General features: G+C 37.9%; 1 long non-coding RNA gene across 1 annotated transcript; it reads right to left on the bottom strand.

Annotated features, from left to right (window-relative positions):
* Positions 1 to 1,793: 1,793 nt before the first annotated feature.
* On the bottom strand, positions 1,794 to 5,641 carry LOC143712039 (uncharacterized). Its single transcript, XR_013194972.1, has 4 exons — positions 5,481 to 5,641; positions 2,815 to 2,953; positions 2,234 to 2,339; positions 1,794 to 2,132 (listed from the first exon to the last, which is right to left on the bottom strand). It is a non-coding gene; the product is annotated as an uncharacterized LOC143712039 (long non-coding RNA).
* Between the last annotated feature and the right edge of the window lie 16,781 nt (positions 5,642 to 22,422).

Here is a 22,422-nt window from a genome sequence, read left to right on the forward strand (position 1 = left end):
ACCCCCTGCTGGTGAGGTCGACTAACAGCAGATGGAGATTATGCTCGGTAATCTACTGCTTTTCCTGCAGTTCATGGATGTCAACGTTTAATTTACTGTCGAATTTGAACCACTGAATTTGTGGAAGTGAATTTGCAAAACGAAATAAAGTGCACCGAAAACCGCCTGTTGAATATTATAGGTTGTATTTTTAATCAGTTTGAATATTTTGGAAGTGAAATATGAAAGGTGAATATGGATTATTGAAATTTTACTAATGAAAATGAGTTTGAAATGTTTTGAATTTAAATATTCACAGCTCAAATATTCAACCATGCTAAATTTCAGCCCATAAAAATGCAAACCCTAAAAATACAATGCATTAAAATACAAGCAGGGTTAATGGAATGCATATTTTTTTCAAGTAGTGCAATTCAACAGGCTTTTTGTTTCAAAAACATTTGGCATTATTTTACTTCCATATGTATGGTGTAAACTAAACAAATGTGAAAAACATGCTTTCATTAATTTCTTACATAGTTTTAAATATAGGTTGCTTGTAGTTGTCCATCGAATCCGATGATGACGTCCACTTCCGTCTTTTAATGGTGAGTTTTCTGATGGCTGAATAATCCTTGAAATCCCTGAAAAATAATATACTTACACAATTGCAATGCAATGCACATGACATGCCTAAACCTTAAATGTTAAACGGTGCAGTTAGCAAAAAAGAAGTAATACAGTAAAACAGTTAAAACATTAAAACTTTATTAAAACAGTTTTAATTTAAAAAGAAAAATTGTTAAGCTGAGCAAAATTAGAAAACTACTGAACACACAACTTTATTATATACTAGTGATGTTCGTTTCTGGAACGAATCGTTCTTTTGAATCGGTTCTTTTTAGTGAACCAGTACACCGAATCTGACTGAATCGTGCGAAACAGTTTCAGCGCATCCACAACTACTCACTTTCTGACACCTCTGACTCGAAATAAACCAATATCCTGGAGTATATGTTACTCCAGTAACTCCGACAGTTCACTGAACTGAGACATGTTCTGAGAGAAGTAATGAGCACGAGCAGCTGATACTGAGCATACGCATACTACCGAACGTACAAGTACAGTCGTTCTCAATCACCAGTACAGAACCGAGAACTGTTTCTTTCGGACACATTCGACATACTGAGAACCGATGAGCTGAGCATGCGTGCAATTTTTTCAGAGGGAGGAAATGCATGTTTCTTAAGTATTTTGTAGAACACTAATAAGGGTAACAAAATAAAACATGTTGGAAACATCTTTATCACATAATTACTGTCTTTTCACTGTATTATTTTAAAGATTGGAAACGAATGGATTGTAAAACTAAACAATTATTATTATACTAAAACATTTTTTTAGGAACAGCTCATTTAATTTAAGCTGTTAAGTTGATTTTTTGACTTAAACTCTTAATAATGTGTTAATCAAAACATAACATTAAACATACCGGAGACATGCATCGACTTTTTAGTTTTGTCGACTGTAGGCCTACATACTGTACGCACGTCGCACGTACTCCTACAGCAGTTCTGTGATCACAAGTACAGAACCGATAACTGCTTCTTTTGGACACGTTCGATACAGAGAACTGATGAGCTGCAGATAGGCTACTTAGCATGCGATAGCCCCATCTCTGAACCGAATGCGGAGGCGGAACCATTGCAACTCTGCCATCATTATGTTAAGCCCGCCCACCGACTCCATAAACTATGTGATTGGCCTGACTAGATTTTGATTTCTAGGCTAATTAATGCCTTTGTCTGAATTGATTTTTATCCGCCGGGATGATAGAATTGACGTCATTACTTGAGGACGTAAAAGAACTGGTGAACCGTTTTTTTTAACCGGTTCATTGAAACAAACTGTCCGAAAGAACAAATTCGCGGAAAATAACCGGACTTCCCATCACTATTATATACAAATAAAATATTACAACAAAATATAAAACAAACCCAGAAAAGGAAAATCCACCAACAGGTATATGATACCACCTGGTCATTTTTTAAGTTTGTTGAGACTTTTTGGATGTCCGCAGCTCAGCGACCTTTTGAATAATAGCTACCCTAGTTGTCCCCTGGTGGTTCCAGGAAATTTCTGGATCACTGCATCTGTAAAAAAGACAAATTGTTTTATTGGCATTTTAATTTGTTTTTAGTCTTTACTGTTGTAACTTACTGTACTACAGTAGTGGTTTGGAAAAACAGCATACTCAGTTTCCTGTAGGCTGGAAGGTGATGCCAGTTGTTCCTGTGTGCTCTGCTTCTTCAAGACATTTCCCCAGCTTGCCCATATTGTACTAAGGAGTTTTGGCATTTCTAGGAAGCAAAACAGTAAACAAATTTTTTAGATTTTCAGTATCAGTATTTTCAATTTCTTTATCAGAAAATGAAGATCAGCTTGCCCAAAACATTAAGCTCGGAAATAATACCAGAGTGGATTAGCTGATGGCATTAAAACAGATATAGCCTTGTATATAAGCTTTACCATAAGTAAAAACAGGCAAAGCAACATAAACAACTCTAAAAGACTGCGTGTACTTGGCTGTGAAAAATGGCTAATCCTGTCAAGATCTAGTGAAAGTTTAGATTATTAGGTACTCCTAACTTTGGATGATTCATTTAAAGTATTTAATTTCTAAATGTAGTAATTAATTTGCAAAGTTATAAGTAATAATGATTTTGTTTTATTTAATCCTGAAGCAACAACTTTATAGTGGGCAGCCAATATTTTTTTTTACATTTGCAATGCAGATGCTAGTTTTAGGTCTCAGTAAAAAAGTAATCTTGTGACCTTATGGGGCTAGATGGTCCGTCATTACTGGTCTCCACTTCAACAAGCCTAGGGTTTGGCCTGCATTTTCTTTTGCTCAGAAATTTTGGACTGGACTGATGTTGTGTCCTCGTTAGTTGTTCTAGGGTGGACTGTCTCTCTGTGGGGGAAAAAGGGGAATACAGAATGTAGAATCTAATACAACTAGGGCTATGACAATGACAACAACATAGGCTGACCACATGTAAGCGCTTATGCACCGACAAAATTATTGATGTCATGATGGGAGACAGTGTTCAAAATATTAGCACACATACTGACAGGGATTTAATATCCTGCAAGTTTACATTGGCATACATTTGAGATATTTTTACTGAAGTATTTTTTTCTCCTCTACATGTGTCTGAAAGCTGAAATCTTACTTTTTTAAGACATTATTCTCACATAAAAAACATTTAAATATCTTAGAATGATGCACTGCAGTGTAACGTTGACGTTAATCTGGGCCTACTTCTAGCTCGTAAACATGACCATGAAAATGAGAACATGAAAATGCAACGCATACAATAAAGCAGTAACAATAAAGTTACTGCTTTATTGTGTGCGTTGCATTTTCATGTTCTCATTTTCAATAGTAGCAGCTAATGATAAAAAAAAAAAACCTTAACAGTTAAACGTTGGATATCTGCTCAAGTATCCGATCTGTACTAGCTTCGATATGATCAGTAGCTTCTAAATGGCTCATGAAATTCAGCTATTACTTTAATTATTTATTCTCTGTGCAATATCAATGTGTGAATTACAGGCACGTGCACAGGTAGGGCTCAACCAATGCAGAGCACATGCCTTTTTTGCACTTACACTCGAAGTGCCCTTTTTTTTTGGTGGTGGTGTTTTTTTTCTTCTTCAATAAATCAATGCTATTGGTCACCCTTTACGTCTGTCTGTCTGTTTTAAAAATATTTAGCCAATAAAAGTTCTTAAAAAGAGCTTGTGTGAATCTTGTTCGATCCTCAAACTGTCAGTAAACCTGATAACTCCGCCCCTCTATCGTGACTGAATGAACTGAAGCTCCGCAGCAGCCACACAGCAGACGGCAGCTGAACAAAGTTTTGCAAGGCTAAATAAAGATCTTGTTGTCTGAATAAGTACAAAACACTTTGTCTATAAAAGCTCATATTTTATTTATTTGATGTCTGACTGAGACATGTGGGACATGAGAGAGAGGTCTAGGCTAGAATTTGCCATCTAGTCATAGCCAATACATAACCAAATGTATTTTGGCCAAATGTATTTTACAACAGGAAAAACTGAGCGCCTATATAGCTACAACAAACTTAACCCATTGATGAAAATGTAATGTGATGCCGCCGGCGCCGTTTTAATGACGGACAAAATGCACATTTGCACACATTCGCTGGTCAAAAACCCCGTAACTGTATTTGAGTTTGACTTTTGTAAAATGTTAACAATATATTCATAAGTAATACAACAACATATAATTTGTTTTTAGCATCGGAAAATCATAAGCACAGGCGCGCCCCCGCGCTGTTTCGTACTGAAACTACACAAAGCGACTGAGTGATCCTCGTCGTCACCTAGGTAATATATTTTTAAGAAATTTTCTTCTTTGATTTATGATTGCTGATACACTCAATTTATTAACATTTCATCTTGTTATGGTAATAATATTAAATTATGGTTAATTCAAGGCTGTTGATATGCACGTATTCGCTATATTTTTTTAATCTATGGTATTCTATACTCTCCGCTCGTCCTCACATGTATAAATGTAGTAAAACATGGTTTTACTACAGTAATGTTGTAGTAGTAACTAAAAAAAAACATTACAGAAGATCACTGTGAAATCTTTATATTTTATCATGCAGAATGTAATTCATGATTTAATTCATTCCAATGCTTAATTTATTTGATCCAAAATACAGCAAAAACAGTAATATTATGAAATATTTTTACAATCTAAAATAGAATCTAAAGTTCAGTTCTCTTCAGTGTCACGTGGTCCTTCGGAAATGCTTTTCACTGCAACTGTACTTTTCAAACTATTTTATTTATTTATTTTCATTGCTGGCTTATTTTAGGGAAAGCGTAGTGAACAAGGGACCTTCAAGAGACCAACATTCCTGGTCCTCCACAGTATCAAGTTTTTGCCATGTAGGCGGATACATGTTGGATATGCTATAGTTGTATGGCTACCATTGTATGGCTATAGTTTCTTATAATCTGGAATTGAGTTGGACATAATTATTTAAATTATATTTCAAAATAGTTTCTCAAAAATACTTGACTCATGTTTATGTGTGACGTTGAGAAGTGGGGAAAGTAGAGCAATGTTAACCAAATAATACAAATTAGGTTATGAAACCAAACAGAAAAAAAATATATATTTTATTGAACTTTTTGTGTGCAAAGAACAAAAAAAAGAACAATATATATATATATATATATATATATATATATATATATATATATATATATATATACACATTTTTTTAACTATAACATTTATTTAAAAAATATAAATGATATAACTATTTTTTGTACTTATATGAATTCTGATTACATGGTGGGGGAAAAAAGGGAGGGGGTGCCCTTTGTCAGTTTCAGCACATGCCCCTCAAAAGGTCTGTGCACGGCCCTGGTGAATTATAATAAAAGTAACTTACCTGCAACTTATGCACAGTTGCCTCGTACGGCATCCGCCTTCAGGTTTTTTCTTTAGTCCACCTCTCCACTCAATTAAAAATAGCCTACAGATCTGTCATCACGTCTAAAGAATCATTAATATTGAAGTTTTTTATGTGTGATTGGAACAATGCTCCAACTTGAACTAGAAAAAAAAGTTTGATGAGACAAACTTTAAGTTGGCTTGAGAAAGCCGGACCTGGGGCCTCATTTATAAAACTTTGCGTAGGTTTTGCGTCAGAAGTGGCGTACGGATGAAACATAGGACGTGCGTACGCACAGAAATATTCGGATTTATAAAACCGTGCGCACGCACATCCTACGCATTTTTTCCTTAATAAATCCCAATCAATTCTAAATGTAGCGCAGCTTTTGCGGCTTCATGTCACGCCCATAGTTGCCCATAAATAGTCCGTGAAACGCCCACAAGTTAATATTCATAGATTGTGAAATTATGGCAAACATAGAGAGGAAATCAAAAAAACGTAACTTCACTCAATGTGAAGTAGAAGTTATCGTTGGCGAGGTGGAAAAGAGGAGAAAAATGTTGTTTGGAGGGCACAGTGTGGGCATTACTAATGCCAAAAAGGCACTTGAGTGGCAAAAGGTTGCAGACGCTGTAAATGCTGTAGCCTCACAACCTCGGACTGTGGCCGAAATAAAAAAGAAATGGTCAGACATCAAAGTCGAGGCAAAAAAGCGTCTAGCGCTCCATCGCCAGAGTGTGTCTGCCACGGGTGGGGGAAAGGGGACACCGGAGCTGACCCCTCTTGATGAGAGACTGTCGGCAATTATTGGGGAATCCCTATTAAGTGGAGTGGTGACTGAGGCGGAGGGGGACACTGACGCGCCAGATGCACCGGATGACACAGGTAAGTGAAATAAGTCAAATGAATGCAGTCAAGTCACATGTATGTAGGCTACACGATTACAATTTATTCATATAGAACAATCTTTATTCCAGTCGCTGGGTGTTCTAGCTGGGCCAGTGCCAGTGGTTCAGAGGCTGCAGCTGAGCAGCCGTCTGTGCCCAGCGTCTCCACGGCACGCGGCTCTCAACCCTCCAGCAGCGGGCGTGTCCTCACCGATGCAGTCCTTGAAATGCAGAGGGAAGTCATTAACTCAGTCAGAGAGGTGGCAAAGGAGTTGGGTGAAATCAAGACTGTCCTAACTGAAATAAACAGCACAATGAGGGAATTCTTGAATAACTAATATATTTTTTCCACACCTTTTGTTGTTCTTTACAAGCGACGCATCACTTCCAAACGCTGGCGCACAGCAGCAGCATTTGGCTCAAATGCCTGGGGATGGGGGTCAGGGTCGGGGCCAACACAGCAATCGGCGTCAGGGGGTAGAGGCACGTTTTTAAGCTGTGCCACATTGTGTAGCACAGCACATGCCAGCACGATTTTGGACACCTTTTCAGGAGTGTACAATAACCTCCCTCCAGTGCAGTCGAGGCAGCGCCATCTGCCCTTAAACAGGCCGATGGTGCGCTCCACTATAGCGCAAGCTCGGCTGTGGCACATGTTGTAGTGCCTTTCCTCTGCACTATGTGGATTGAGGAAAGGTGTAAGCAGCCACTGTTTGAGGGGATATCCACTGTCCCCTGCAAGGATAGTGAAAGGGTTAAGACTTTGAAGTACAGTAAAATGTCTAGTAATCAAACGTAGCCTACCTAGAAGCCAGCCATCACGCACAGCACCAGCCTCGAGTCTGCGCCCAACACTGCTGTGTCTTAAAATGAATGAGTCATGGGTTGATCCAGGCCACCGAGCTACTACGTTAGTGAGCAACATGTCTGCATCACAAATAATTTGGACATTGATCGAATGGAAATGCTTTCGATTAATGAAAGCATTTTCATTCACATTCGGTGCCCTTATGGCAACATGAGTGCAGTCAATAGCACCGATAACGTTTGGGAAACCGTACATGGCTGCAAATTGAGCTTTCTTGTTTGCCTGTTCACCCGCCGTGTATGGAAAATTTATGCACTCATGGGACAAAGCTATTATGCCTTTTAAAACGTCTGGCATTATCCGGCTAAGGGTCGGCTGAGATATGCCTGACCTGTCAGCCAATTCCCTCTGAAAAGTGCCAGTCGCCAGGAATCCTGGTGTTGTTAGGACTTGAAGTGGGACTGGCACGGCATGGTTCCTCCGAGTGCTCCTCTGTAACGCGGGGGCCAAAAGACCGCAGAGGTCCAACAGGACAGCTCGAGGAAGTCGGAATCGGCTCATGAGCCACTCGTCCTCATTTGCCAGCAAATCTTCTTGCTGTCTGAAGATGTGTTCACTCCGAATCCTTCCATTTGCCACATCTTCTAAGAGCGCAAGATCAGCCATTGTGCATCATTACGCATTGTGATGGGGCATTTTATTTCCATCCATTTAATTGCATCTGACAAGCTACAGATGTTGGTTATAATCTACTTGGAAATGGGAATTAGTTCAGCGCAAATGTAATTTCTTGCAGCTTTCTGAATGGTTGAGACATAGGCTACGTGATACGTTATTTTATCAAAAATAAAACAAACTAAAGGCATATGCATGAATACCATGATTCCGTAGCTGATGAAGACATTTTTAGTATGAAAACAACTTTCCCCAGAGGACAAATAATACAACTATTTATCTATCTGTCTATAAATCTATCTAGGCTATATATCTCCCTAATTATATATCTATCTGACTGACTATCTAATTGCATCTATATCTGCTCCGCCAGACGGACACATTGGCGAGAATATCAGTTTTGTACATTATTTCGTTCTGTTTACCATCTTATTTATGAGGATGAATTGTATAACATGCCAATATTATTGCAGAACATATTTGACTTTTGTTTTTGGAAATATTAATTTGCATTTCTGTTTCAGATCGATCAAACGGGTGTTCATGTAGGCTGTTGATTGTAAGACTTGCTTTGTGAAGTCTTCGTGTTATTTATGAGAGGCAGTATTGCCATTTATTTTACACAACGGTCTACAGTTTCACACACTTTCACGTGTTTCTTCCATCTGCCGACGGTGTCGACATTTCTCATTTCACCCGTTTTTGTGCGTACGCCTGGGTCAGAGCTTGCGTGAAGGACCGCACATTTTCCCGTCAAGTTTGCTTTTTATAAATACCAATTATTGCGTAGAGAGCGGCGTACGCCTTCTTTTGTGCGTGCGCAACGTTTATAAATGAGGCCCCAGAGAGTTTGAATAAGTTTAAAGTAGTTTGAAGTTTAAAGTAGTTTGAAGTTTGATAGATGGATTAGTTAGAAAGAAAGAATAGTTAGAAAGAAAGAAAACAATTGGTTAGAAATATAGATAAATAATAGATTGATAGAAAGATTAGTGTAAATGAAAGAAAGATCAGTTAGAAAGAAAGATTAGTTAGAAAGATAGATAGAAAGAAAGATTAGTTAGAAAGAAAGAAAGAAAGATTAGTTAGAAAGAAAGAAAGATAGATTTGTTAGAATGAAAGAAAGATAGATTAGTGAGAAAGAAAGAAAGAAAGAAAGACAGATTAGTTAGAAAGAAAGAAAGAGATTATTTAGAAAGAAAAAAGATAGATTAGTTAGAAAGAAAGATAGACAGATTAGTTAGAAAGAAAGATAGATAGATTAGTTAGAAAGAAAGATATATTATTTAGAAAGAAAGATAAAAGATAGATTAATTAGAACGAAATATAGATAGATTAGTTAGAAAGAAAGATAAAAGATAGATTAGTTAGAAAGATAGATTAGTTAGAAAGAAAGATAGATAGATAGATTAGTTAGAAAGAACGATAGATTACTTAGAAAGAAAGAACGATAGATTAGTTAGAAAGATAGATAGATTAGTTAGAAAGAAAGAAAGATTAATTAGAAAGAAAGATAGATTAGTTAGAAAGAAAGATAGATAGATTTGTTAGAATGAAAGACAGATTAGTTAGAAAGAGATTAGTTAGAAAGAAAAAAGATAGATTAGTTAGAAAGAAAAACGTCTCGGTTACGTTTGTAACCCTAGTTCCCTGATAGGGAACGAGACGCTGCGTCAAACGCTGTGGGAACGCCCCTGCGTTGTGCGTCATGAAGCACGTATGGAATCAGCCCAATGGAGAGATGGAACGTCATAGGCGGGTGACGTCATCGACCAGGAAACTATAAAGCACCCCATAAACACAAGTGCAACAGCTTCTGATAGGCCTGAAGGAAGCGCTAGCGGGAATGCCGGGAGTATGGTGGAATGACGCAGCGTCTCGTTCCCTATCAGGGAACTAGGGTTACATACGTAACCGAGACGTTCCCTTTCAAGGGAACTCGAGCTGCGTCAAACGCTGTGGGAACGCTAATACCCACGTCGCCATAGGACCAAGTGACCGCCATGTGAGAACTAGCGCACAGAGGACGAGAGCACCTGTGCCCCAGGGGTAGAACTTAAGTCTAGGTCGTAGAACTTAATGAAAGTATGCGGTGAAGACCATCCAGCCGCATCACAAACGTCACTGAGGGAAACTCCTGACAGTAAGGCTTTAGAAGCCGCCATACTCCTGGTAGAGTGGGCTCGTCCAGCCAAAGGTGAAGGCTGACCAGCCGACTCATAGGCAAGTGAGATAACCTCGACCACCCACTTGCTCATTCTCTGTTTAGACGTGGGACACCCCTTCTTGGGTGGCCCAAAGCACACAAACAGTTGTTCTGACTTCCTCCACAGGGCAGTTCTGTGGACATAGGCGTCTAACGCCCTAACAGGGCAGAGTAAATTAAGTTTCTCCTGGTCAGACGACAGAAATGGAGGAGGATAAAAGGCCTGCAGAACTGTAGGTCTGACAACATTAGTAGGGACCTTGGGAACGTAACCTGGTCTAGGATGCAGAAAAGCCTTAACCATGCCAGGCGAAAATTCCAGGCACGAGGGTGAAACCGACAGAGCCTGCAAATCTCTGATTCTCTTTAGTGAGGAGATAGCAAGAAGAAAGATAGTCTTAAACGTGAGAAACTTCTCAGGAACTTCTTCGATAGGTTCAAGAGGAGCTAGGGAAAGACCTTCTAATACGATGGCCAGATCCCAGGCTGTCACCCTCGTACGAACTGCTGGCCTCAGCCTCAGTGTGCCACGAAGGAAACGAGTTATAAGCGGGTGTCTCCCAAGAGAAACTCCACTGAAAGGGACGTGGTAAGCAGCCAGTGCCGCCACATACACCTTGTATGTGGAGGGGGATAGCCCTGTGGAGAAGCGCTCCTGCAGGAATTCCAGCACTGCACCCACTGGGCAGTTAACTGGGTCCTGCAGGTGCTCTCCACACCAAGAAGTGAAGAGTTTCCACTTCAAGGCATAAAGCTTCCTCGTGGATGGAGCTCTGGAGTGAAGAAGGGTCTCAACAATCTCGGTTGAGAGACCAGAGTTCATGAGCTGGGCCCCCTCAGAGGCCAAGCCCACAATACTGGGCGGGGGTGAAATATCATGCTGCCCGCCTGAGAGAGTAGATCCCTCCTGACCGGGAGCTCCAAGGGAGAGCCGTCCAGGAGAGAAATCAGGTCCACAAACCATAGTCGGGCCGGCCAGAACGGGGCTACTAATAGTAGGCTGACCCCGTCCCGGCGAACCCTCTCCAGAACTCCAGGTAGCAGAGCAATCGGGGGAAAGGCGAACAGACGTGACCTCGGCCCACGGCTGCACCATAGCGTCCAACCCCAGAGGGGCTGGATGGCTGATGGAAAACCACAGATGACAATGCGTGGTCTCCTTGGAAGCGAATAGGTCCACCTCGGCGCGACCGAAACTCAACCAAAGGAGCTCCACCACCTCGGGATGGAGTCTCCAATCCCCCGGCCTCGGCCCCTGTCTCGACAGGGAGTCTGCTACCACATTCAAATACCCAAGAAGATACATTACTCTCAGAAATAGTAACCTCCCTTTGGACCACAGGAGGATCTGACGGGCCAACTTGTAAAGCCGGCGAAACCGCAGGCCCCCCTGATGATTTGTGTTGTCTGACTGAACTAACACATGATGACCTCTCAGGTCTGCTAGGAAGTGTTTCAGAGCCTGGAACACCGCCAACATCTCTAGACAATTTATAAGCCGTGATAGATGATGGTCCTGCGACAGCCCTTGGGCTGGACGACCACTCGTGACCGCCCCCCACCCTGTGAGGGAAGCATCCGTCGTTAGCGTTACGCGACGACAAAGAGCCCCCAACACAGGCCCTTTGAATAGGAACCAAGTTTCTTTCCACATGACCAGAGCACGAAGGCAGCGCCGCGTGACTTTGACCGTGCGGAGCGGATTTCCCCTCGGGGAGAATCCCTTGGTCCTGAGCCACCACTGTAGGGATCTCATGTACAACAGGCCGCAAGGTATAACGTCGGACGCTGCTGCCATCAGACCCGACAGTCTCTAAAACTGTTTTACAGTAAGTAGCTGGCCTAGCTTTACTTGTTTCACAGCTGAGAGAATCGAAACGATGCGGGTCGGAGCGAGTCGCGCCTGCATCGAAACCGAAACCCAAACGACACCCAGAAAAGTGGTCTTTTGAGGAGATAATAAACTTTTCTTTGCGTTCAGCCTCAACCCCAACTTCCTGATATGAACGAGAACGACATCTCAATGTCGAACCGCCATCTGCTCTGTCTGAGCTAAAATCAACCAATCATTGATGTAATTGAGGACACGAACACCCTGAAGCCTCAGGGGCACTAGTGCTGCGTCCATACATTTCATGAAAGTGAAAGTGCGGGGAGATAAAGCTAGGCCAAACGGAAGAACCCTGTGCTGGTACACCTCGCCCCCGAAGGCGAATCTCAGGAACTTCCTGTGTTGTGGAAGGATGGAAATGTGGAAGTACGCGTCCCTTAGATCTATAGTGACAGACCAGTCCTCGGATCTGATTTGTGACATGATCTGCTTGATAGAGAGCATCTTGAATTTTGGCTTCCCTACCGAGCGATTCAATAGGCGCAGGTCTAAAATTGGACGCAACCCCCCATCCTATTTTGGAACGATGAAATATCGGCTGTAATAGCCTGACTCCACACTGGGAGGAGGAACCCGTTCTATAGCCTCCTTTTGAAGGAGTGCTTTCACCTCTTGTTCCATAACCAGAGCCTGCTCGGGGCCCACCACTGTAGGCAGAACCCCTCTGAATCTTGGTGGACGACACCTGAATTGGATAGCATAATCCCTTTCTATTGTCTGCAGGACCCAATGAGATATTTTTGGAAGGCTTTTCCACTCTGCCAGAAATTCTACTAAGGGTACCAGTCTCTCGAGACTGGCCTCTGGTGTAACTTGAGCAGCAAACGCAGCGCCCTGTAACGGCACACCGGCAGGGAACAACTGGTCTAACCGCTCTGAAACCCTCCTCAGAGGGAGCGAGCTTCCCTCAGGAAATCGCTCGCTGGGACCGTCTGCGCCCCGGCATGAAGGCGGGGTTGGCAAAACGGGCCCCTGAGGGCACCGAGGAAGAATGGGCACCGTAGAAAGAGGTGAACACCTTTCCGCCTCGGTGGGGACCACCCTCAGTGTCCTGCGCGCCGTGGCGCCAGGACTTCTTCTTAGCCGAAGCCCTCTTAGCTAATATAACTGTCCTCAGATCAGTTCTATTACTGGGAGATTTCGGCTGAGAGTGCCGCGGCTGAGCCCACTGTCCAGCAGGGGGAGCACGAGACGCGACACTCTGCTTCAGCGCCCTATATGATGAGCTCGCAGACGGCCGGGGCTGCTCCCGCTCTGCAGCCCCAGGGACATGAATTTTTAAAGGGAGAAATTTCTTAAAAGCTGTTGTTTGCTTTTCCTTCTCCTGGAATTTATCGATGACAGAATTTACAGCATCGCCAAATAAACCCAGGGGGGAGAGAGGAGTGTCTAAAAGGAAAGCTTTTTCTTTTTCTTTTATATTTGTCTGATTTAACCACAGATGTCTTTCTGCGGCCACCAGAGCTGCCATAGATCGACCCACTAGCTTGGCCGACTCTCTGGTTGCGCAGGGATAAATCAGCAGCCTGACGCAGTTCGCGAACCACGTCAGCACTGACCTCCTCACTCTCACTCACGTCCCTCAGCAGGTCAGCCTGGTATGCCTGCATAATAGATATAGTATGCAGACATGACGCAGCCTGACCCGCCGCCAAATACGCTTTACCCACAAAAACCGAAATATTTCTAAGAGGCTTGGTGGGTAATGCCGGTGCCTTAACAGATGACGCAGCCTCGAGGGAGAGAAAACTCGCAAGTATCTCTTCCACGCGAGGCATAGCCGAATAACCATATGATTTTGCCCCCATAATATTAGAATATGTTGAAGTCTGGGGACTAAACACTCTATATGACACCGTTTTTTTCCACGATTTCGACACCTCAGTGTGGAGATCGGGAAAAAACGGCAAGCACCGGCGTGGAGGTTGCACTCGTGACGGCAAAAATCTCTCATCTAATTTTGATTTAGAAACAGACTCCTGTCTAGTCACTGGCCATACAATGCTGAGTTTTCCTACAGCTCTTGTTAATACCTCCACTAGCTCATCACTTTCGGGAGTGTAAGGTGGCGAATCTTCCACATCTCCCTCATTTATAACTGGTGCCTCAGCCCAAGCGGAAGAAACCGCAGCGCGTGCTTCCGAACACGGGACTGAGGCACTGGATCTCACAGGTGAAGGGAGAGATAAGGCAGAGCCCGTCTCTAACCCCGCTGAGAGATCCATCTGCGATCCCCACGATACGCGTCGTCGCTCTGCCTCGGCAAGAGCGGGACCCGAACCGCGGGGAGCGCGCACCGAACCGCTCTCCTAGAAGAGCGCCCGGCGGGAGCGGAGCGTCCTTAATGACGGACGCTCGCAATGCTCACAATCAGCTCCCTCGAGAGCTGACTGGGCATGCTGCACTCCAAAACAAACAACACAAAGAACGTGTGTATCCCCACCCGTAAAATAATGCGAGCAGGGAGGGACACACTTCCTAAACTGCTGTTCGTTCGCCATATCTCTCTTAATATATATATATATATATATATATATATATATATATATATATATATATATAAAAATTGTTTGTGTGGTGCAGAGTATGTAAAGACAGACAATATTCACACAGGGACAGATTCACATATAGCGCGACTGAAGGCACAAAAAGCTGTTGCGCTTGTGTTTATGGGGTGCTTTATAGTTTCCTGGTCGATGACGTCACCCGCCTATGACGTTCCATCTCTCCATTGAGCTGATTCCATACGTGCTTCATGACGCACAACGCAGAGGCGTTCCCACAGCGTTTGACGCAGCTCGAGTTCCCTTGAAAGGGAAAGATAGATTAGTTAGAAAGAAAGAAAGATAGATTAGTTAGAAAGAAAGATAGATAGATAGATTAGTTAGAAAGAAAGATAGATAGTTTAGTTAGAAAGAAAGAACGATAGATTAGTTAGAAAGAAAGAACGATAGATTAGTTAGAAAGAAAGAACTATAGATTAGTTAGAAAGAAAGAACGATAGATTAGTTAGAAAGAAAGAACGATAGATTAGTTAGAAAGACAGAACGATAGATTAGTTAGAAAGAAAGAAAGAAGGATAGATTAGTTAGAAAGAAAGAAGGATAGATTAGTTAGAAAGAAAGAACGATAGATTAGTTAGAAAGATCGATAGATTAGTTAGAAAGAAAGATAGATAGATTAGTTAGAAAGAAAGATAGATTAGTTAGAAAGAAAGATAGATAGATTAGTTAGAAAGAAAGATATATTAGTTAGAAAGAAAGATAGATACATAGATTAGAAAGAAAGATGGATTTGTTAGAAAGAAAGAAAGATAGATTTGTTAGAAAGAAAGAAAGATTAGTTAGAAAGAATGAAAGAAAGAAGTATTAGTTAGAAAGAAAGATGGATTTGTTAGAAAGAAAGAAAGAAAGATGGATTAGTTAGAAAGAAAGATTAGTTAGTTAGAAAGAAAGAAAGATGGATTAGTTAGAAAGAAAGAAAGAAAGGATTAGTTAGCAAGAAAAAAAGATTAGTTAGAAAGAAAGATAGATTAGTTAGAAAGAACGAAAGATACATTAGTTAGAAAGAAATGTAGCGACTGACCGAATCCTGTTTTCCTTTCACTACTGAACAAATATGAACACATATATGTTTAATTCACAAAACCTTGAATCATGTGAAATGGTGCCCCAATGTCTGCCAGCAGGTCATTGATTAACTCCATTTATGACGCATTGCGCAATCAAGAAACAGGTCCCCGTTGTTCTCGAAACCCTCACGTGGTGCACACCAGGGATGGACAATATGCCCTAAGGATACACACACACACACCACACATACCCGCACACAAACGTCCTTTGTGTGCAACTTAGGATAGGAATGTCCTTAATGTATATAACACAGAATTGTATCTAACCTTCCTGTATGCATGCATATCTAATTAGTTTTGTCTTATTCTATAGATGTAATTGGAGACTGGTCTGTAACTTCAAATCTTAAGTGTATTTCTAAAGAAAGATTACCTAACAGTATCATCTTCTGTAAACTCTCCCTCTTGCTAGGTCATAAAACTTTATGACCCCCAAAAGGAATTCCAAGGGAATCACAGCTCCCACTTGAATTCTGATAAAGAAAGAGGAATAGACTCTGCAATTATATATTTTCTATAAGTATAACCACTTAAGAAATGTATAAACATGAATTTGATCTTTCCTAGGTCATAGTAGCCGGTATTATGGCTTTATAGTCGTGTGAGTGAAAATTAAATGTGTGTAATTCTGCATATGAATGTAACTTTATGTTTCTTCTACTCTTTCCGGCCATTCTTGGTACCTGTTTGACCGTCTTGTTTTGACTAAACCAGTCATACATAGGATATTACAGTAAAATGTATTGTTCTGTGTGTACAATCTTTCTGGCTAGAAATGACAAAATTTTATAGCATCATCAATTATCCTGACAAGACAAAGAAGAACTTTTCCCGCTCGAGATGCTCTAAGATGATTGGTTCACATACGCGAAGCAGGCGTGAACCCCTCCTCTCTATAAGAAACTGACACAGGAGTTTCTCAAAGAAGAGCACTTTCCCTGTGAGAGGTTTCCGGTCCCATGGCTCCTTCGGGAGCTTTACACCGCGTTTCTTTTCTTTTTCTTTCTTTACTAAGTTTTATTTTCATGTTCGCCTCTCCCTCCCGAGGGAGATGAACTCTGAACTATTTCCATTGTAACTTCACGTTCGGTGAACCTTTAAAACTTCCTGCGAGTCTGCTGGCCCCGGAAGACACGAGAGAACAAGCCTATAGCGCCAAAGGACAAACACACATACGACTCTGCGTTCCTCAGCAACACAAAGAGAACCATACGCATTCGCAAGTATAGGTTATTGATTTGATTTGATTGATGTGATTTCTTGTTGCCTCTCTAAGGGTTATTGTCTGTGATTTTTGCCATGCTGCGATCACCCCGGTGATCTCTCTCATCCTGACCGTTAGTTTCACTTTCTCATCCTCTATCTCTCTCACTCTCTCTCTCTCTCTCTCTATATATATATATATATATAAATATATATATATTTCACTCTCTCTCTCACTCAATCTCTCTCTCTCTCACTCCCGTTGTTATTCGTTTGTCTCGTTAGTTTTACTGTTTATTGTACATACATGTATCCCGGGTTTAAATGTAGAATTCTGTATCCGTAGTTTCTTTTTATTAAAACCATTATATTCTTGATTGCTAATTGTCTAAAGTGCTCATTTTTACAAAGTCAATGAAGTGTTCGACCCTTTAGCTACAAAGCTTTACAATTCGTTACTATTTCAGTAACCTAAATTTTATAATAACAAGAAGGTGATTTTTCATGGCCAGAAAATAGCTTTTTTGGAATTATAAGAAAGAGATAATTTTTGTTGAAAATTGATAAGTTAATCTTACGGCCGTTTGCTGGACAAACAGATTGTTCGATAACTAAATTAATTCCATTTAAGGTTATCTCATATAATCGATCTGTAATAAGACTATTGATATATTAATGACGAACCATAACCCATTATGGTGATCATTCATATATACAATCGATCTATTTTCAGCTTCGATAATTTAACTGTAATATGCAATATATTAATCATTCATGATTAATTATTAAATTCCCTATATATAATTTGAGCTAATTTAATGTAAGACTCATTGTCGTTACAGAAAGAAAGATGGATTAGTTAGAAATAAAGAAAGATGATTAGTTAGAAATAAAGAAAGATTAGTTGGAAAGAAAGAACGATAGATTAGTTAGAAATAAAGAACGATAGATAAGTTATAAAGAAAGAAAGATAGATAGATTAGTTAGAAAGAAAGAAAGTTTAGTCAGAAAGAAATAAAGATTAGTTAGAAAGATGGATTTGTTAGAAAAAGAGAAAGATTAGTTAGAAAGAAAGATAGATAGATTAGTTAGAAAGAAAGATGGATTAGTTAGAAAGATGGATTAGTTAGAAAGAAAGAAAGAAAGAAAGAAAGAAAGATTAGTTAGAAAGAAAAAAATAGATTAGTTAGAAAGAAAGATAGATTAGTTAGAAAGAAAGATCGTTAGATTAGTTAGAAAGAAATATAGATAGATTAGTTAGAAAGAAAGATAGATACATTAGTTAGACAGAAAGATAGATTAGTTAGAAAGAAAGATAGATAGATTATTTAGAAAGAAAGAAAGATAGATTAGAAGGAAAGAAAGATTAGTTAGAAAGAAAGAAAGATACATAGATTAGAAAGAAAGAAAGATTAGTTAGAAAGAAAGAAATATAGATTTGTTAGAAAGAAAGAAAGATTAGTTAGAAAGAATGAAAGAAAGAAGGATTAGTTAGAAAGAAAGATGGATTTGTTAGAAAGAAAGAAAGATGGATTAGTTAGAAAGAAAGATTAGTTAGTTAGAAAGAAAGATGGATTAGTTAGAAAGAAAGAAAGAAAGAAAGAAAGAAAGATGGATTAGTTAGAAAGAAAGAAAGAAAGAAAGAAAGAAAGAAAGAAAGAAAGAAAGAAAAAAAGATTAGTTAGAAAGAAAGATAGATTAGTTAGAAAGAACGAAAGATAGATTAGTTAGAAAGAAAGATGGATTAGTTAGAAATAAAGAAAGATGATTAGTTAGAAAGAAAGAAAGAAAGATAGATAGATTAGTTAAAAAGAAAGATGGATTAGTTAGAAAGAAAGAAAGATAGATAGATTAGTTAAAAAGAAAGAAAGATTAGTTAGAAAGAAAGAAAGATTAGTTAGAAAGAAATATGGATTTTTTAGAAAAAAAGAAAGATTAGTTAGAAAGAAAGAAAGATGGATTAGTTAGAAAGAAAGATGGATTAGTTAGAAAGAAAGAAAGAAAGATTAGTTAGAAAGAAAGATAGATTAGTTAGAAAGAAAGATATATTAGTTAGAAAGAAAGAAAGATAGATTAGTTAGAAAGAAAGATAGATTGATTAGTTAGAAAGAAAGATAGATTAGTTAGAAAGAAAGAAAGATTAGTTAGAAAGAAATAGACTAGTTAGAAAGAAAGATTGATTTGTTAGAAAAAAAGAAAGATTAGTTAGAAAGAAAGAAAGAAAGATTAGTCAGAAAGAAAGAAAGATAGATAGATTAGTTAGAAAGAAAGAAAGAAAGATAGATTAGTTAGAAAGAAAGAAAGATAGATTAGTTAGCAAGCAAGAAAGAAAGATTAGTTAGAAACAAAGAAAGATACATAGATTAGTTAGAAAGAAAGAAAGAAAGAAAGATTAGTTAGAAAGAAAGAAAGGTAGAATAGTTAGAAAGAAAGAAAGATTAGTTAGAAACAAAGAAAGATAGATAGATTAGTTAGAAAGAAAGAAAGTTTAGTTAGAAAGAAAGAAAGATAGATAGATTAGTTAGAAAGAAAGAGATTATTTAGAAAAAAAGAAAGATAGATTGGTTAGAAAAAAAGATAGATAGATTAGTTAGAAAGAAAGATAGATTGGTTAGAAAGAAAGAAAGATAGATTATTTAGAAAGAAAGAAAGATAGATTAGAAAGAAAGAATGATTAGTTAGAAAGAAAGAAAGATACATAGATTAGAAAGAAAGAAAGATTAGTTAGAAAGAAAGAAAGATAGATTTGTTAGAAAGAAAGAAAGATTAGTTATAAAGAATGAAAGAAAGAAGGATTAGTTAGAAAGAAAGATGGATTTGTTAGAAAGAAAGAAAGATGGATTAGTTAGAAAGGAAGATTAGTTAGAAAGAAAGAAAGATGGATTAGTTAGAAAGAAAGAAAGTAAGAAAGATGGATTAGTTAGAAAGAAAGAAAGAAAGAAAGAAAGAAAGAAAGAAAGAAAGAAAGAAAGAAAGAAAAGTTAGAAAGAAAAAAGATTAGTTAGAAAGAAAGATAGATTAGTTAGAAAGAACGAAAGATAGATTAGTTAGAAAGAAAGAGAGATCGATTAGTTAGAAATAAAGAAAGATGATTAGTTAGAAAGAAAGAAAAAAAGATAGATAGATGGATAGATTAGTTAGAAAGAAAGATAGATTAGTTAGAAAGAAAGAAAGATAGATAGATTAGTTAAAAAGAAAGAAAGATTAGTTAGAAAGAAAGAAAGATTAGTTAGAAAGAAAGATGGATTTGTTAGAAAAAAAGAAAGATTAGTTAGAAAGAAAGAAAGATGGATTAGTTAGAAAGAAAGATGGATTAGTTAGAAAGAAAGAAAGAAAGATTAGTTAGAAAGAAAGAAAGATAGATTAGTTAGAAAGAAAGATATATTAGTTAGAAAGAAAGAAAGATAGATTAGTTAGAAAGAAAGATAAATTGATTAGTTAGAAAGATAGATTAGTTAGAAAGAAAGAAAGATTAGTTAGAAAGAAAGAAAGATAGATAGATTTGTTAGATTAGTTAGAAAGAAAGAAAGATTAGTTAGAAATAAATAAAGACTAGTTAGAAAGAAAGATTGATTTGTTAGAAAAAAAGAAAGAATAGTTAGAAAGAAAGAAAGAAAGACTAGTCAGAAAGAAAGAAAGATAGATAGATTAGTTAGAAAGAAAGAAAGATAGATTAGTTAGAAAGAAAGAAAGATTAGTTAGAAAGAAAGAAAGAAAGATTAGTTAGAAACAAAGAAAGATACATAGATTAGTTAGAAAGAAAGAAAGAAAGATTAATTAGAAATAAAGAAAGGTAGATTAGTTAGAAAGATAGAAAGAAAGATTAGTTAGAAACAAAGAAAGATAGATAGATTAGTTAGAAAGAAAGAAATTTAGTTAGAAAGAAAGAAAGATAGATAGATTAGTTAGAAAGAAAGAGATTAGTTAGAAACAAAGAAAGATAGATTAGTTAGAAAAAAAGCAAGATTAGTTAGAAAGAAAGATAGATTAGTTAGAAAGAAATAAAGATGAGTTAGAAACAAAGAAAGATAGATAGATCAGTTAGAAAGAAAGAAAGATTAGTTAGAAAGAAAGATGGATTTGTTAGAAAGAAAGATGGATTTGTTAGAAAGAAAGAAAGAGAAAGAAAGATAGCTTAGTTAGAAAGAAAGATTATTTAGAAAGAAAGAAAGAGAAAGAAAAATAGATTAGTTAGAAAGAAAGAAAGAAAGATTAGTTAGAAAGAAAGAAAGATAGATTAGTTAGAAAGAAAGATAGATAGATTAGTTAAAAAGAAAGAAAAATTAGTTAGAAAGAAATAAAGATTAGTTAGAAAGAAAGATGGATTAGTTAGAAAGAAAGAAAGAAAGAAAGATGGATTAGTTAGAAAGAAAGATTAGTTAGAAAGAAAGATAGCTTAGTTAGAAATAAAGATAGATTAAGTAGAAAGAAAGATAGAAAGAAAGAAAGAAAAAATAGTTAGAAAGAAAGATAGATAGATTAGTTAGATCGAAAAATGATTAGTTAGAAAGAAAGAAAGATTATTAGATAGATAAATAGATAGATAGATAGATAGATAGATAGATAGATAGATAGATAGATAGATAGATAGATAGATAGATAAGTTCATTAGTACATATAGAATGGTTGTTTAATTGAATCTAGGACTTCAGGGAGTTTAGATTTGAGTTTTTGTGTTGTACACTACTGGGCCACCGTAGCCTTGGCTCAATTTGAACTGTTGCAATGAAAGTCAATGGGATTTTTATGGTTTTTAATATTAATTTTTAAGAAAACTGAAAGTCAAATCAGTCTGAAAAGATATAGCAACTCGAGTCAGAACAGTCTGAAGGTCTGACCCGAGTTTGGAGTTTGTAGAGTTAAAACTCTAGGAGGAGTTAGAGTCAGAAAATTTTGGTTAAGAAGAAGAAGAAGAAGAAGAAGAAGAAGAAGAAGAAGTTTAAATAGGATTTCACTAAGTAGGCTTTCACAATCCAACTTAATTATCAATCTTCTTTCCACTCGACAAGGGCGAACATTCTTCATCCGTTGGTTGGTCTCTGATGCGCGTTTGAATTTTGCCGCGCCTAATAAGGCATTAGGCAATGACGTATGGTATTGGGGTGGAACGCATGCTAAATGCATGGTCTGAAATGCAGACAGAAAGTGTTTCTACATGCCTTTGGAAAAGCACAGATGTGATTATACCAGTGACTTTTTTAATTACCGGTATTATGAAGGAACGTTTTCATTTTTTTCATAACTGACATATCAGTGACATCAGTTTTTGCAGCTCTGCCATGCTTTGTTGGAGACATATTAACTGCGTGTTATTCTGTATGAATCTGCATATGTAGTGTAATGTATGTATTTTCTTACATATAGAAATTGATTATATTGATAAATGGTTACTGATGATATGAAAAACAAAATTAAGTTTGCAAATATAATTTTAGTATTTGTTTTGTTTTTATGAGCCAGTTAAGATAAATAAAAAAATCTATTTTATTTATAAAAAATTGTGCTAATTCTAAAATGGGATAGAAATTGAAAAGAAATGTTGATTGTGTAGACTTGTTACAAGTTCAAGATGTTAAAATAAGGAAAAGAATGAATTAATAAGGAAACCATAAGCATGTAATATGTATGTATGTTGTAT

The sequence above is a fragment of the Siphateles boraxobius genome, unplaced genomic scaffold, assembly GCF_051911475.1.
Source record: "Siphateles boraxobius isolate OS27281-9 unplaced genomic scaffold, OSU_SipBor_1 5, whole genome shotgun sequence".
NCBI classification, from domain to species: Eukaryota; Metazoa; Chordata; class Actinopteri; order Cypriniformes; family Leuciscidae; genus Siphateles; species Siphateles boraxobius.